This window comes from Cornus florida, unplaced genomic scaffold, assembly GCF_030987335.1.
Source record: "Cornus florida cultivar Cherokee Brave unplaced genomic scaffold, ASM3098733v1 CherokeeBrave_3.0.0_Hap2_Chr08, whole genome shotgun sequence".
Classification (NCBI taxonomy): domain Eukaryota; kingdom Viridiplantae; phylum Streptophyta; class Magnoliopsida; order Cornales; family Cornaceae; genus Cornus; species Cornus florida.
This window is the reverse complement of record NW_026775578.1, coordinates 95195573-95213383: the sequence shown is the minus strand read 5'-3', so window position 1 is coordinate 95213383 and position 17811 is coordinate 95195573.

The following is a 17811-nucleotide window of genomic DNA, read 5'->3' as shown; positions in this document are numbered from 1 at the left end:
TCAAAAACTGAGTTTCGAGCTGAGAGATATACCTAGAACAAGTTCGGCGGCAACTAGGGCCAAAAACCCTAAAACTGAAGAAAAACGACCAGAAGGAAATTCCAAGAATTTACGAGTTGACGAAAAGTGAAAATGAATCCCATATGAGGATCCAGGCTCCAGATGAAGTATTTTACGATAACTTTCATTAATTGCAAAATGGCCCCTCCAAAAAGGGTTAATTGCACTAATGCCCTAGAATGAAAATATCTTCCAAAAATATTTCCTTAAAAAACCCTGAAATAAAATATCTTCAAAATATATTTATGAAAAGCACCACAAGAAAAGAAAATAATTTCAAAGAACTTTGCATCCATGCCCCTATGGACACCGGGAGCAACCAGAGTACTTTCTTGCAAAAGTAAAGATACGTATTTCGTGGAAACCACTTAGAATGAAGACACGTGAAGTCAAAAACCAACTTCAAACACAAAGAGTGAGGTTACACCAACAAAGTGACAAATGGGGAAAAGAAAAAATAGGAAAAAGAATGAAATATGGAAAAGGACGAAAAGTGATAGTGTCAAAAAACGAAAAATTTGGAAATGACTCGATCCTCAAAGGAAGTTGTCAATCCAAAGAAAAGAGTCTCAGAAACCATTTCCGAGCACTCAAGACGACACTAAGCGACGAGAAACTGAACTCAGAAAAGAAATTTCAACGAAAAAAATTCATTTGTAAAATTCTGAGAAAAAAAGAAATGAAGGAAATGACCGGTCACTACATAGACGTTAGGTGGCATGACCTTTTTTGAATTGTTTAAAGTTAATGTAAAAATCTGTAAGAAATCGATTCGATGCATGCTCATTCCCTACGAGTAAACTTGTTTACTCACCCCGAAGTTACTGGGGGTTTTGTTCAGGTACAAAGACTTGGTTCGTGATGTTCGTCATTACTTGGATGATTATGGACTTGAAGGTTTTAATTTTTGTAAAGGTTGGCTTGAAATGCCATTTGAAGCCTTAATTATCAAAATGTATATTTTTGATTCCATATATGTAATGTGTATATTCGATTTCATTGATGTAATGTGTGCATAAGTATACCCCTGTAACGTATTTGACATGTATGAGATGAGGCCGGAGGCCAATGACATGTTCCTTGTATTCTATGCACTTTCATTTAAAAGGTTTACTATGAAAACATTAAGAAAATTCATGCATGGGGTGTCATTTTGAGTTGCCCCCTTGTCTTAGCAAGTTTTGGATGTTTGAATGAGGTTAGGGAATGTTTTGAAACTTGTTAGGATCAATTAGGAAGCGTCCGTAACCTTAGAACTCAGCCCGCACATCGTCAAACAAGACCCAAGGGGGCACTTAGCGGGGGCCCACAAGGGACCGTTAGGGCCCCGTGCATCTCCCATGGTTCTGCCCATTTTGGCGGGTGCCCATAAGTTCTTAACGGCCGCCCGCCTTGCTTCTGGACTCTGCAACTCTAACTTTGGGTCGTTGTATCTCCTTTGTTTTAACTTTGAATTGGTCTGTTCTTAAGTCTAAACTGATCGCGCCGAAATAAGCTTTCAAATGGTACCAATTATAGCTTCAGATTCCATTTGTAGCTTAAGATATTCATATTTTAGTAAGATAGTGTCAGAATTTGGTTCGAACCGAGATAAGGTTTCCTTCCTTCGACTTCAGGACTTGATATCCTTGCCATCCGGACTCCGAATCATGCGATTCTTGAGTCCATATTTGTTAATTTTTCATTGTCTATCCAATGGTGTACACCGGGGTACTTATTTCAGTTTAGAATTACCATTTTACCCTTTTAGCCTTAAATGCTCGTTTTTCTTCGTCTTATCGTATCTCCTTCGTCCGGACTCCGCATTATATGATTCTTGAGTCCATCTTGATTGGTTTTTCATTGTCTTTCCAGTGATGCACTTGGTGGCACCTGAATCTATATTCTCAAAAATGACTATTTTGCCCCTGGGGGCTTAATTGTTATCTCTTCGATCTCTTGCTTCCGCACTTATCCCTTTGGGTTCCATGTGACGACCCTGGTTTTTAGGCCAGCGTGTCTTGTGATGAACCGTAAGGATAATCCGAATGCAGAAGCAAAAACAGAAAACAAGACTCTAAGAAGTCAAAGTGACCTTCCGTGAGGTCGTGGAACTCAACAAGAACTGATGCGGAAGCAAAAGATCGAAAAGTTGACAAATAAGCCCCCAGGGGCAAAATAGCCATTTTTGAAAAATGTAGATTCGAGAAACTAATCAAGATGGACTCAAGAATCGCATGATTTGGAGTCCGGACAAAGGAGAAGCGGCATGACAACGAAAAACGAACACTTAAAGTTATAAGGGCAAACTGGTAATTATCTAGAAATATCCGAGTGTAACCGAGTGCACCGTTGGAAAGACGACGAAAAATTAATCAAGTTAAAAAAAAAAAATTCACTTGAATCGGAGTCCGGACGAAGGAGAAAAGCCCAAAAGAAGATTTGACGTCGCGGCGGCCCGACGAGGGGCCATGACAGCCCCCTATGCGTGCCCATGCACATGCCCATGCACGCCGTACGCGCGCCGCTGCACACATGGCTGGCAGCAGCAGTCCATAAAGTTGCTGTGGGTTTGTTTTTCAGAAAAATCTAGAACAGAGGCTGAATTTGGAGGCCTAGATGAACTTTTTTGCAAAAATACAAAGAAGAAACCCCCTCAAAATTGAGTTTTCTACATGACACGCGAGAGAATTAAAAAAAAATGCAATGTAGAATGCCCGAAATGCCCCCCCATGAAATCTGGTCATGGAGGTCCAAAAAGCTGCTATTTTGAAAACTGAGAACTGAACTTTGTAAACGATTCCCAATATCAAGACGACATTCTCTGGAAAAACACGGGAAAGAAACCCCCCCTAAAATCATATTTTCTATTCAACCATGTTGAAAGAAGAAAATAAAACCACCGTGAAAGGTCCATAATGCCCCTAGATCAGAATATGCAAAAAAAAATGCGAAATGAATTCACAAGAGGCTCAAAACACAAATGATAAGGTTTTGCCTGGAAACGACCATGCACGCAAATATAACTTACCTATTAGGACGTGCTACAATGGTCCATGACTTAAAAATACCACCGATACAAAATCCAACCCCCCAACGGGCAAAAAGGCAAAAATGGAACTTGGAATGAAAACTTGGAATCCAAAAATACAAAACGGGGTCAAATGAATGTTTGGCCCTTGGCCACACTTCATACAAGATTAATAAGACCTTATACAAGAATGAAAATGGAATTCCCACACCCGATGCAACCGTGGTGAAGCAAAGACTTGCGATTTTCCAAGTTTTTCATAACATTTCATGAAGTTAAAAAGTTACATAGAATACAATATACATGTCATTGGCCTCCGACCTCATCTCATACATATCAAATACATTGAAAGGAGTGTACTTAAGTACACATTACATACATGGAATCAAACATACATATTTTGACATATAAGTCTACAAAATGACATTTCATGCAAAACTTTGTGAACAAAAAAGATTCAAAATGATAAAATATGAACAACGGAAGAAACGGCGTCAAAATTTGAGTCCCGAGCAGAAAGTTATCCCCAAAACAAGTTTGGCGAAAACTGGGGCTAGAAACCCTGAAACTGGAAAACATCGACCAGGAGGAAATTCCAAGAGTACACAACTCGATGAAATTTGAAAATGAATCCCGTACAAGGATCCAGGCTCAAAACAAGACATTTTGCAATAACTTTCATTAATTGCATAATGGCCCCTCCAAAAAGTGAAAACTGCACTTGTGGCCCAGAATGAAAATATCTTCCAAAAATATTTTCTTAAAAACCCCTGAAATAAAATATCTTCAAAAGATATTTACGAAAAACACCCCAAGAAAAGAAAATAATTTCAAAGAACTTTGCATCCATGCCCCTATGGACACCGGTAGCAACCAGAGTACGTTCTTGCAAAAGTAAAGATACTTATTTCGTGGAAACCACTCAAGATGAAGGCACGTGAAGTTAAAAACCAACTCCGAGCATGAGAAGTGAGGTTGTGCCAAAAACTGACAAACGGAGATAAAACATAATAGGGAAAAGGACGAAATAGCGCATAGTGTCGAAAAACGAAAAATGTGAAAATAACTCGGTCCTCAAAGGAAGTTGTCAATCCACGGAAAAGAGTTTCAGGAACTAATTCCGAGCACTCAAGATGACACTAAGCGACACGAAATAGAGCTCAAAAAAGAAAATTAAACGAAAAAAAATTCATTCGTAAAATTTCAGGAAAAATGAAAGGAAGGCAAATGACCGGGTCATTACAACCTACCCTCCTTAAAGGAATTTCGTCCCCGAAATTAGGATCATACCAGAGAGAACAGAATAATGACCGAACAAAAGGTCAAATCAAAGGACAGCTCACAACGCACTGAAGGACAATCCTGAAGTCTAAAGATCAACTGAAGGAACACGAAACCATGAACTAAGACAACACCTCATACGAACCGGCACGTTAACTCAACGTCAACCACCGAGAGAATCCCAAGACAGAGGAACGTTGAATCACGATGAAAAGAGAGAGTGACAAGGCAGTATGAACAATAACCAGAACCCGCCCATACTTACTCGTCAGTAAGGTAGCAAGACGGTATAAGGTACTAGTTCATAACATGCCCCAACCAGGTCAACTCTGAGAAACCTATTGATACGGATGACATCAACGTCGAAAATGATTATTACCAAAAGCACTGCGGGAACCAAGCATCTGCGAGAGTTGGGGTAGCTAATCCCAAAACTCTGACAACAATGACACTGGCACCATTATGCTTAAGGCATTAGATCTAAAAGCCACGATGGAAAAGGAAATGAAATGGTGCCTCCCTGGCCCACGTCTCACTCCACCAGATAAGGAAAAGGAAATGAATCACAGTCATCTACGCTCACATAAGCCTCACTCGCATTAACTAACAGAACAGACAGGAAGGTTCCCTACATAGGTCCTCACAGAATGAATTTCTCCTACCCAAAGAAGAAACTCGTGAAACAAGAACGCATCCAAGGGATACGACAGATCCTAAGAGACAATGCAAAAACCTAACATAAAGTAAACAAGTAGCATACAACATAGCATAACTATCTACTCACACAAGTAGTAAACAAGTCGCCACATAAGCAAATAGGCATGTTATCAAATCAAACATGTTATCAAGAAGCACAGAGACATGTTATCACACCAGAACATGATAGTGACACAGAACATGTTATCAGGAAGCATATATACACAAAAGCATGCTCAACCAATGATAGATGTCTTAAAACACCTGAACATGTGAACATGTTATCATACAAGACATGTTATCAAGATACAAATGACAAATCAAAGCAAAACAACATGAGCATGATATGCACCCAAAACCCATCGTCCAAGGTATTCGAACCCGGACGCTCTAATACCACCTGTGACGACCCTGGTTTTTAGGCCAGCGTGTCCTGTGATGAACTGTAAGGATGATCCGATAACGTATCCGAATGCGGAAGCGAAAATAGAAAATAAGACTCTAAGAAGTCAAAGTGACCTTCCATTAGGTCGTGGAACTCAACAATAACTGATGCGGAAGCAAAAGATCGAAAAGATGACAAATAAGCCCCCAGGGGCAAAATAGTTATTTCTGAAAAATGTAGATTCGGGTGCCACCGAGTACACCGCTGGAAGGACTACGAAAAACTAATCAAGATGGACTCAAGAATCGCATGATTTGGAGTCCGAACAAAGGAGAAACGGCATGACGACGAAAAACAAACACTTAAAGCTATAAGGGCAAACTGGTAATTATCCAGAAATATCCGGGTGTAACTGAGCACACCGTTAGATAGACACCGAAAAATTAATTAAGTTAAAAAAAAAATTCACTTGAATCGGAGTCCGGACGAAGGAGAAAAGCCCAAAAGAAGATTTGACGTCGCGGCGGCCCGACGAGGGGCCATGACAGCCCCCCATGCGCGCCCGTGTGCACGCCCATGCACGCCGTGCACGCGCCGGTGCACACATGGCTGGCAGCAGCAGCCCATAAAGCTGCTGTGGGTTTGTTTTTCAGAAAAATCCAGAACAGAGGCTGAATTTGGAGGCCTAGATGAACTTTTTTGTAAAAACACAAAGAAGAAACCCCCCTCAAAATTGAGTTTTCTACATGATTAGTGAGAGAATTCAAAAAAAAAGCAATGTACAATGCCCTAAATGCCCCTCCATGAAATCTGGTCATGGAGGTCCAAAAAGCTGCTATTTTGAAAACTGAGAACTGAACTTCGTAAGCGATTTCCGATATCAAGACGACATTTTCTGGAAAAACACGGAAAGAAACCCCCCCTAAAATCATGTTTTCTATTCAACCATATTGAAAGAAGAAAATAAAACCACCGTGAGAGGTCCATAATGCCTCTAGATCAGAGTATGCAAAAAAAAATGCGAAATGAATTCACAAGAGGCTCAAAACACAAACGATAAGGTTTTGCCCGGAAACGACCATGCACACAAACGTAACATACCTATTAGGACGTGCTACAATGGTCCACGACTTAAAAATACCACCGATACAAAATCTGACCCCCCAACGGGCAAAAAGGCAAAAATGGAACTTGGAATCCAAAAATACAAAACGGAGTCAAATGACCGTTTGGCCCTTGGCCACACTTCAACAAGATTAATAAGACCCTATAAAAGAATGAAAATGGAATTCCCACACCCGATGCAACCGTGATGAAGTAATGACTTGCGATTTTTCAAGTTTTTCATAACATTTCATGAAGTTAAAAAGTTGCATAGAATACAATATACATGTCATTGGCCTCCGACCTCATCTCATACATATCAAATACATTGAAAGGAGTGTACTTAAGTACACATTGCATACATGGAATCAAACATACATATTTTGACAAATAAGTCTACAAAATGACATTTCAGGCTAACATTTGCATAAAATGGAAACTTGAAAGCTACTCGACATCCAAGGAATGCTAGGCTTCACGAACCAAGTCTTCGTACCTGAAATATGCCCCAGTATCGTAGGGGTGAGTAACATAAAGCTACTCGTAGGAGATGAGCATACATCGACCTAGCATTTTACAAATTTATCACCTTAAGGTGAAACATGTTAAAGGGGCTCATGCCACCTAACGTCTATGTCCAAGTGAGACTCGGGGAGTATCCTAAGCTACCTTAGAGTCTAAGCAACAAGAATCATGATATACATACGTGTATGAAACGAATCATGGTTGGGATAATCCAAAAAACATGACAAGAAGAATGCTGGAGCATATATTAACATGAATTACATTTTCAATACAATTGAACTAGGTCTAGAGTAATCCATACAACATGACAAAAGCATATTTGAATACAAGTTAACAAGAATCACATTATCCATGCAATTTAACAACAAAAGAGCATGTTATACAATGCAACAAGGTTTAAGTTCTCAAAGCCATCAACTTAGAATCTAACGTACAAAATAACAGTAGCGGTTCATGCCACCTAACGTCTATGTTATAAATGAATCAATAGGATCAATCCTAAGCTTTATTAAAACGTCAAAACACGATTTTCAATATCGATGCAATTTAACCAACATTGGAACTTCCAATACAACGCATAAAGCACAATTTCGCAAAATTAACATCCTGTAACTTAAAATGGAACGACAAATAAGAAACAACAAGTTACAACATCATCTAGTTATCAACTTGAAAATGAAATGCGAAATCAAACAAAGTGGATACTTGGACGTCACGCCGGATCAGACCGACAACATAGTTACTTTAGGGTTACTAGCCCATGGGTAACCTCCCTATGTGCGCACTAGACCATATAGAGGGACTATCCCCAGTACTAGAACCAAGTCCTAGCCATAGTCAAACAACGACATCTCCAAGTTTTTAAAATCAACAAGTTGTGCAACAACGCATATATCAACAGGAATATGCAAGATAATCAACTATCTACTAAACACAACCAAATTTGGAAACCTATACAATACATGCTCTAAGTCCACAACTAATATGATGTGATGAATGTCGAATCTTCAGTGTGCGATTCGTTACACGCTATGCATGAATGATGTTAAATACGAAGTGTGCAAATCATTACACAAGGCAACAATATATTCAATAAGAAAAACATATTCTCATGAGTATAAACATAGCAACTATGTTATCCAATATTCAAAACATAACCAAATGAATATACAACAAGTCTAAGTCCATGATTTGAATATAGAAACCACTTCCAAAACACAACTAGATCATGGAGCAAATTGATAGAATTTAAATAGATAAACACAATTAAATTCTCTAGATTCCGATTCAATTCCAAATAACCTCAATTTAATACATGTTAAAGGACATGGTATGGTCATCACCTATATCCATTCTAAAACTCAATTAGGTTGTTGGAACAACAAAGTAGAACTTTAATTAAATCATGCTAATTTAATTACCAAGGTTCTAAAACAACTTCTAATAGTCCCAAATTAATATATACTAGTAAACAAGTCATGGCCAATACAAACATCAAGTTAAAACCTTAATTAAGCTAATGGGAACACAAAATAGATTTTAATTAATTCTTTTAATTAAAATCTCTTGATTTTTAAACTTAACCAAATGCTCTCAATTTAACATATCTTAGAAAATATACCAAGGACTAATGTGATTACATTACAAGTTTATTTCATGCAAGTTACACCTATGTAAATTAAACTTTCACTAAAGTTAAATATAAAATAAAGGTTGCAATTCTCATACATTCAATCCCAATTTAATATATGTGAACAACCACACCAAAGCTTAATTTTCTAGCATGCCACAATACAATTCCAAGTTGTATATCACCATGAGGATTAAATCTTAAACATGGAATTTAATTGAATAAAAGGTTTCAAAACCTAACCGAATATTCTAAATCAAATATATATGAAACTATATGGCATGTAAATCAAGAATATCAAGCTGGAATTTAAATAGAGTGAATAGTGCACTCGGGGCAAATTAATTAATCAAATTAATTAATAATTACTAATTTTCAAAACACCTCCAATTACTTTCAAATTCAACTATGTTGAAGAGCATGCTAAGGCCTAATATAATATGCTAACACCTATTAATTTCAAGCTAGTTAAGGCCATGTGAATTAATCTTTCACCTAAGATAAATATTAAATAAAATCTTTAATACTTATTCAAATGTTCCAATTTTAATACACGACAATGAGCATATCAAGGGGCAATATAAAATCATGCTATATGTTTAAACCAAGTCATGAGCAACCGGGAAAATTAGATCCCGTACAAGAAAAATAAATAATAAAATCTCTAGATTTTCATTTAATCATGCAAACAAGTAGTACAAGCATCACAAGCATGCTATATAACAGGAATTTAAACCTAAAACATCTCCTACCTCAATTTGAGATGAAAATCTCAAAAGCCATCAAAATGGAACGGCTCCGAATCCGACAAAATTACTAGGTTTTGTCGGGGACAACGCCGTGAACATAACCCCCATGAAAGCCCCATCAAAATCATAACTTGACCTCAAAAGCAAACTCAAGAAATGGTCAAAACTGAATTCTAATAAGGGGGAAAGGTAGAGCACGGCGAAGGGAACAACAAACGTTAAGGCCAAAGATTTTCTATCAAGGAAAAGTGAACCAAAAGAGGAGAGAGAAGATGGAAGCACCCCTTGGGCTTCCATGGGAGCTCCAGGTAGTGCATGAAGAGAGGAGAACATCAAAAATGAAATATCTCACCCCCCTTTTATAGAAATCTCAAAAAGTGCCCCGAACGGGCCCCTCGGGTCCGAAAAAGTAAAATTTGAGCAGACGTGCTCAAATGGCAAAAATTTGTGAACAAAAAAGATTCAAAATGATAAAATATGAACAACGGAAGAAACGGCGTCAAAAACTAAGTCCCGAGCAGAAAGTTATCCCCAAAACAAGTTTGGCGAAAACCGGGACCAGAAACCCTGAAACTGGAAAACATCGACCAGGAGGAAATTCCAAGAGTACACAACTCGATGAAATTTGAAAATGAATCCTGTACAAGGATCCAGGCTCAAAACAAGACATTTTGCAATAACTTTCATTAATTGCACAATGGCCCCTCCAAAAAGTGAAAACTGCACTTATGGCCCAGAATGAAAATATCTTCCAAAAATATTTTCTTAAAAACCCCTGAAATAAAATATCTTCAAAAGATATTTACGAAAAACACCCCAAGAAAAGAAAATAATTTCAAAGAACTTTGCATTCATGCCCCTATGGACACCGGGAGCAACCAGAGTACTTTCTTGCAAAAGTAAAGATACGTATTTCGTAGAAACCACTCAAGATGAAGGCACGTGAAGTCAAAAACCAACTCCGAGCATGAGAAGTGAGGTTGTGCCAAAACCTGACAAACGGAGATAAGACAGAATAGGGAAAAGGACGAAATAGCGCATAGTGTCGAAAAACGAAAAATGTAAAAATGACTCGGTCCTCGAAGAAAGTTGTCAATCCATGAAAAAGAGTCTCAGGAACTAATTCCGAGCACTCAAGATGACACTAAGCAACACGAAACAGAGCTCAGAAAAGAAAATTAAACGAAAAAAAATTCATTCGTAAAATTTCAGGAAAAAGGAAAGGAAGGCAAATGACCGGGTCGTTACATTCCATGACCTCATGGAAGGTCATCTTAGGGTCTTTGAGGCATGTTGTGCCATGGGAGACCGTTGTCTTGATTTTTACTTCCGCATCTAGATCTGCTATCTGGTCAATCTTCGGTTCATCACAGGACGTGCTGGCCTAAAAACCAGGGTCGTTACAGGTGGTATCAGAGTTCCTTGGTTCGAAAACCTTAGGATGACGGGTTTTGGGTGCATATCATGCTTGTGTTGCCATGCTCTTTGTGCTTATATGCTTCATGATAACATGTTTTGGTTTGGTAACATGTTTATATGCTTACGTGCTATATGTGGTATGCTATCTGTTCAGCCTGTTTTGATTCTAATGTAAAGAGCATAACATATGATGTATGCTACATTAGATTTGTATATGCATAACTGTGTTGCATATTTGGCAGGACTTGGGATTAGTCATGGGATGTTTGATTTGAGGTTGATTTATTTGGTGAGTTTGCACTTAGTACGATGGTTAGTGTGTCTGGTTGTGTTTAGGCACTCTTCCTTAAGGTTGTTGGTGATTGTCCACATGGTTTTGGGGTAGTTTAGGTGGTTGTTGGCCTAGCGTTGGCTTTGGATAGGTGGGGGGTCACCTTTTGTTTAGGCTCTCGTGGGGTGAGCCATTAAGCACAGCCGTAGTGCTGGATTTGTTGGTTTTGTGCCATGAGGAGGTTATCAATCTCTTAGGATCCTTGGTTGTTTGGGATGGTTCTTCTGAGATTGCAATTTTCGTGGGCAGGTGCGTTTGTGGGCGGGTGCATGGCACTGTCATGCTACCGTGCTGGCTAGCTACGAGCGCAGTTCGGATGGAATCAGCGTTGGTTTTTGTTCCGATAGGCGTAGTCCTTTTGGTTAGCGATGACGTGAGTTTTGTTTTGAGCGTCTAGTATTGAGACGATGATTGATGGTCGTTTTGGGGACGATTTTGGAGATCGATTTGATTGTTCGATTGTATGGCTAGATTAGCCATTTTGTTTGAGTTCTCCTTGCGTGATGATGCTTTTGGGATCGAGTCGATTGATCGATGTTTTAGGTTAGTGAGAGCATTGCATTGTTAGTGTCACTTGTAGTGTTACCTTTAGATTCGGAGATGGATTGTTAGAGTCTTACCATTGTGGTAAAGGCTCACGTTTGTTTTGTGACAGGTTGTTGTCATATTGGTTTTTGGAGTCAGTTTATGGCTAGGACTGGTCTTTCCTTTTACCCAGACACTCTAGGACACGATGTCCGTTCATTGTTGCATCATTTTTGTTTCTGTAATTTCGTTTATTACCATATTAGTAGTATGATCTATGATATTGTGATCCATGAGTAGGTGGAAGTGTGTCCACATTGCTTTCTTGTTGTATGGCATTAGCATGCCTTATTTATATGCTTAGAGATGCCATGTTGTTACTATACTTTAGTGACATGATTTTGTGCTTATGTGAAGATGTGCTGCATGTACCCTTGATTTTATCTATGAGGGTAGATTTACCTTCTTGGTAGTTGCACTTCCTTGTTTTATGCACAACTTCTATATTAATTCTCCCTTTTTGTTCCCTTTTTGTATTTGTCGTGTTGACACTTGTGGGAGAATAGGGTTTCTTCTCTTTTCTTGGTTCGAGTAGGGACTTCACAAGGAGTGAGTCTCTTCTCTTCGTTACCTTGTGCACGGTTTTGGGGTTGGTCGGTCTGTGAGGATCACCGTTGTTGTCTTGAGTCCTTGGTGAGGATTTGATTGATTTTAGTCGACTTACTTCCATGTAGGGGGTGAAGTCTTTGACCTTGTTGTCTTTCGTTTCAGAGACAGAGTCTTGGTGCTGTCCTTTTTAAGACTGGTGGTTCTCTTTCTTTCATGTCTTTCCTTAGGAAGTTTTGCCGTGGTTGTTGACGGGTTGTGGTGCTCTAAGTGAGTTGATTAGTGTGAGATCATTTTTCGGGGACTTGTGTCCATTTGATTTAGGATTTGGTTGATCCGTTGTGTGAGTTTGACGCTGTTTAGGGATGTCTTTTAGAGACTTGTTTTAGTTTTCGAGACCTTGATATGGTTGACTCTTAAGAGGAGTTTTGAAGGATCGTTGTTAGATATGGCTTATTTGTGGAGTCTTCTTATCCTAGTTGTGACTAGGCATAGTTTTGAGGAATCATAGTTCCAGTGGTTATTCATAGATAGATGGAAATTGAGGAATTTTGATTTAGCTTGGTATTGCCAAGCACAGTTTTGAGAGACTCATTTTGTAACCTTAGTTGTAGGGATTTTGATGTGTGTACCACGTAGTGGACTTGTTTTTCGAGGATTTAGTTATCCGCGACAGGGATTTTGATCCAATATTTGATTAGGGTGAGTAGTCTTATAGTTGATCTATTTTAGGGTGATATTTGGGATTTTGAAGACGTTGTTTTGCTTGTCAGGCTTTGGATTCGTGATTGATGTCGTTGATAGTAGTGTTTTGAGATGTTGGAGTTGTTGGTCTTATTGTATTGAGGATTTAAGGCCTTAAGCGTAGCGGTACCTATGGTATTGTTGTCAGGGTTTAGGGATTGGCCAGAATGGTCTGGCCAGACATCTTTAGACCATATCTCAACTCTCATAAAATGTTGGTCTCCGTAGTGCTTTTGGTAATGATCATTTTTGACATTGATGTAATTTGTATCGAGAGGTTTCATGGGTAGACCTAGTGGGGGGAGGTTATGAACAAGTGCCTTATACCGTCATGCTACCGTACAAGTTGTGTGTTATGGACGAGTGCTAGTTACAGTCGATGCTACCTTACTGACGAGTAAGTGTGGGAGGGCGCTAGGTACTATCATTGCTACCACACATTTGAGTACGCCGTGGGCGGGTTCTGGCCACTATTCGTACTACCACGTTGTCTTTGTTCTGTACCCTGATTTGATATATGATTATCTTGGAGTTCCTTTAGTGGTTATTTTTGGATTAGTATGATGGTTCATCAGGAAGAATGCTTACTATTGTTGCCTTCCGTTCCTTTGTCCAACCTTGGGTTCTGTATGTGACCTTTGACTTGTTGTGTGGCCGCGTGGTCACTTTCCCATTGAAAGCATGTCCTATCGTAAGCACGTGGGTGCAAATGACATTGGTTTGCTCGTTGCTTTTCAGTTTTGGGATTGCTTTTGTAGCATGTTGTGTGGGATGCTCGGAGATGTACTCCGTAGTTACCCTAGTTTCGCCTTTTGTTTTGTTGGAGTTGGATTTCGGGGACGAAATCCCTTTAAGGTGGGAAGGTTATAATGACCCGGTCATTTTTCTTCCATTCATTTTTCTCAGATTTTCACGGATATTTTTTTTCGTTGATCTTTTCCTTTCTGAGTTCGGTTTCTTATCACTTAGTGTCATCTTAAGTGCTCAGGGATGGTTTTCGAGACTCTTTCCCTTGGATTGACGACTTCCTTTGAGGACCGAGTCATTTTCACATTTTCACTTTTGTGACACTATTCAATTTTCGTCTTTTTCTCGGTTGTCACTTTGTTGGCGTAACCTCACTTTTCGTGCTTGGATTTGATTCCAGCTTTGCATACATCCATAGTATTTAGTTTCCATGATATCTACATTCTCACTTTTATAGAAAAGTATGTTAAATGTTTACTTTTCTTATAAAGGGCATAGGTGCATAACTTTTGGCAATTATTCATAACTTGAGGGGATTTTGGGTAATTATGTAAAGTAATTATTTTTTGTCTTATGGATCATTTTATAATTTAATTTGAAAGATATTTTCAAAAAGGACCTTTTTGTAATTTTTGGAAAGTGTGACAAAAGTCACACTCTCATTGGTCCACTTGTTGACATTTATATGGAGACACTTAGATGCCCTGGATAATAACACATAGAGGGTGGAGATACAACCACTTGTTGGCCTAGGATTGGTGCATTTGTTGGCTTAGATGGTTAACAAGTGTAGGCTTAGGATTAAGCCTACAATGGAAGTTTGGATGAGTGACAAGTGTTGCTTACAATTTAGTCTTGTAAATTACTTTTGGGCCACTTTGGGATTATGGTTTTAAAGAAGGGTTTTTGTGTAATTGACCAAACTTGTGTGTGTTGACCAAGGTGTAAGACTATATAGTGAGTGGAGGATTTCTATTTCCTCCACTCACATTCTATCACGCTTGATTTCATCATCCCTCTCTAGTAAAGAAAAACCCTAGCCACCATTAGAGAAGCTTGATGCTTAAGCCTTGACCTTGATTTTTGAGGCCCTTCCACTCACCTATGATCATGAAGCTTGGAATGCTTTTTGTTCCCCTCATCCTCCTCTACATAACCCTTAAAGGGTTTACCATTTTGTATTGATTTGCCTTGGATTCAAGAAAAACAATCCTCTTGTGAGGTAGGGGGTGTTATAGTTTATGTTTTTGATGTTTTACATGCATTATACCTTGATACAAGTGGCATATATGTCTCTAATCTAAATTTTCAAGTTGATAGTTAATGGTACCTTGCATGAAATTAAACTAAGGCAGGATTTTTGGAAAGGCCATGACATGATTCATGACATATGTTAATTTGAAGTCATTTAGGGTTGTTTTAAAATCTAGAGGGATTAATGAATTAATTTAATTAATTTTCATTTATATGTTCCTATGACTTGAATAAAGTTTTGAAGTGGTTTATGTAATGACCATGATAGGTACTACAAGATATATTAAATTGAGCATGTTTGGATGAGGAATAAAATCTAGAGATTTATTTAAATTTTATTTAATTACTCCATTGATGTAATTAAGTTTTGACTTGATATTAGTGATTATTATGATTTAATCTTTGTTATATATTAATTTGGGATCATTTGAACAACTTTAGAAAATTAGAGGTTTAATTAATTTAAATTAATTAAATTCTACATGATGATGCCTTGCTCATTTTGTTCTTTTGATTTTATATATGTAATGAGCATGTTATGTTGTTTAACATATAAAAATTTGAGGCTATTTGAAATTGATTTGAAATTTAGAGAATTTAATTATTTTTGTTTAATTAAATTCTCTCTACTGGCTCCATGGACCTAATTATGGTTTAGAAATTGTTTCTATATTCAAATCATGGACTTAGACTTGTTGTATATTGACTTGGTTATGTTGGAGCATAGGATAACATTATTGTTATATTTATAGTCATGAGAGCATGTTTGCTTTATGGATTATATTGTTGTCTTGTGTAAAGAGTTGCATATTTTGTATTTGACATCTTTCATGCCATAGTAGTTGTGGACTTAGAGCATGTATTGTATGTGTTTCCAAATTTGGTTGTGCATGGTAGATAGTTGATTATCTTGTATATAAATGTTGATATATACATTGTTGCACAACTTGTTAATTTTGGAAATTTGGGGATGTCGTTGTTTGACTACGGCTAAGACATTGTTCTAGTACGGGGGTTTGTCCCTCTATAGTCTAGTACGCACATAGGGCAATTACCCGTGGGCTAGTAACCCTAAAGTAACCACATTGTCTGTCTGATCCGGCGTGATGTCCAAGTATCCACTTTTGTTGATTTCACAATTTCGTTTTCAAGTTAATAACTTTGAGTATTTGCAACTTGACGTTTTATATTGTAGGTTCCAATTATGTTTAATTATAGAACTTTGGTTAACTTTGCAATTTTGGTTACAAGTTAGTAACTTTGATAATCTATACTTTAATGTGCTATATTGGAAACTACAACTATGTTGCATTGTATCATCTTGTCGGTTCTAAGTTTTAAAATCTAAGTTGATAAATTTGAGAATTTATATATCATTGTAATGTATTGGAAATACCAATTTTGTTGAATTGCATGATAATTCATTCTTGCCAAGTATACTTGTATAATCCATATCTTGTTGCTTTTTATAGTATGCTACTATGTTATTTGACTTGCATGAACGATGTGATTTATGCTAGAAATGCTATATAGCAGCTTAAGATGCTCCCTGAGTCTCACCTTTGACATAGACGTTAGGTGGCATGACCTTTTTTGAATTGTTTAAAGTTAATGTAAAAATCTGTAAGAAATCGAGTCGATGCAAGCTCATTCCCTACGAGTAAACTTGTTTACTCACCCCAAAGTTACTGGGGGTTTTGGTCAGGTACGAAGACTTGGTTCATGATGTTCATCATTGCTTGGATGATTATGGACTTGAAGGTTTTAATTTTTGTAAAAGTTGGCTTAAAATGCCACTTGAAGCCTTAATTGTCAAAATGTATATTTTTGATTCCATATATGTAATGTGTATTTTCGATTTCATTGATGTAATGTGTGCATAAGTACACCCTTGTAACGTATTTGACATGTATGAGATAAGGCCGGAGGCCAATAACATGTTCCTTATATTCTATGCACTTTCATTTAAAAGGTTTACTATGAAAACATTAAGAAAATTCATGAATGGGGTGTCATTTTGAGTTCCCCCCTTGTCTTAGCATGTTTTAGATGTCTGAATATGGTTAGGGAATGTTTTGAAACTTGCTAGGATCAATTAGGAAGCATCTGTAGCCTTAGAACTCAGCCACGCATTGTCAAACAAGAACAGAGGGGGCACCTGGCGGGGTCTTGCGAAGAACCGACGAGGACCAGTGCATCTCCCATGGTTCTGCCCATTTTGGCGGGCGCCCGCAAGTTCTTGGCAGCCACCCGCCTTGCTTCTAGACTCTGCACCTCCAACTTTGGGTCATCGTATCTCCTTTTTTTTAACTCCGAATTGGTCTGTTCTTGAGTCTAAATTGACTGCATCGAAATAAGCTTTCCAATGGTACCAATTAGAGATTCAGATTCCATTTGTAGCTCAAGATATTCATATTTTAGTAAGATAGTGTCAGAATTTGGTTCGAACCGGGATAGGGTTTCCCTTCCTTCGACTTCAGGACTTTATATCCTTACCATCCGGACTCTGAATCATGTGATTCTTGAGTCCATCTTTGCTAATTTTTCATTCTGTATCCAATGGTGTACATAGGGGTACTCATTTCAGTTTAGAATTATCATTTTACCCTTTTAGCCTTAAATGCTCGTTTTTCTTTGTCTTATCGTTTCTCCTTCGTCCGGACTCCGAATCATGTGATTCTTGAGTCCATATTGATTGGTTTTTCATTGTCTTTCTAGCGGTGCACTCAGTGGCACCCGAATCTA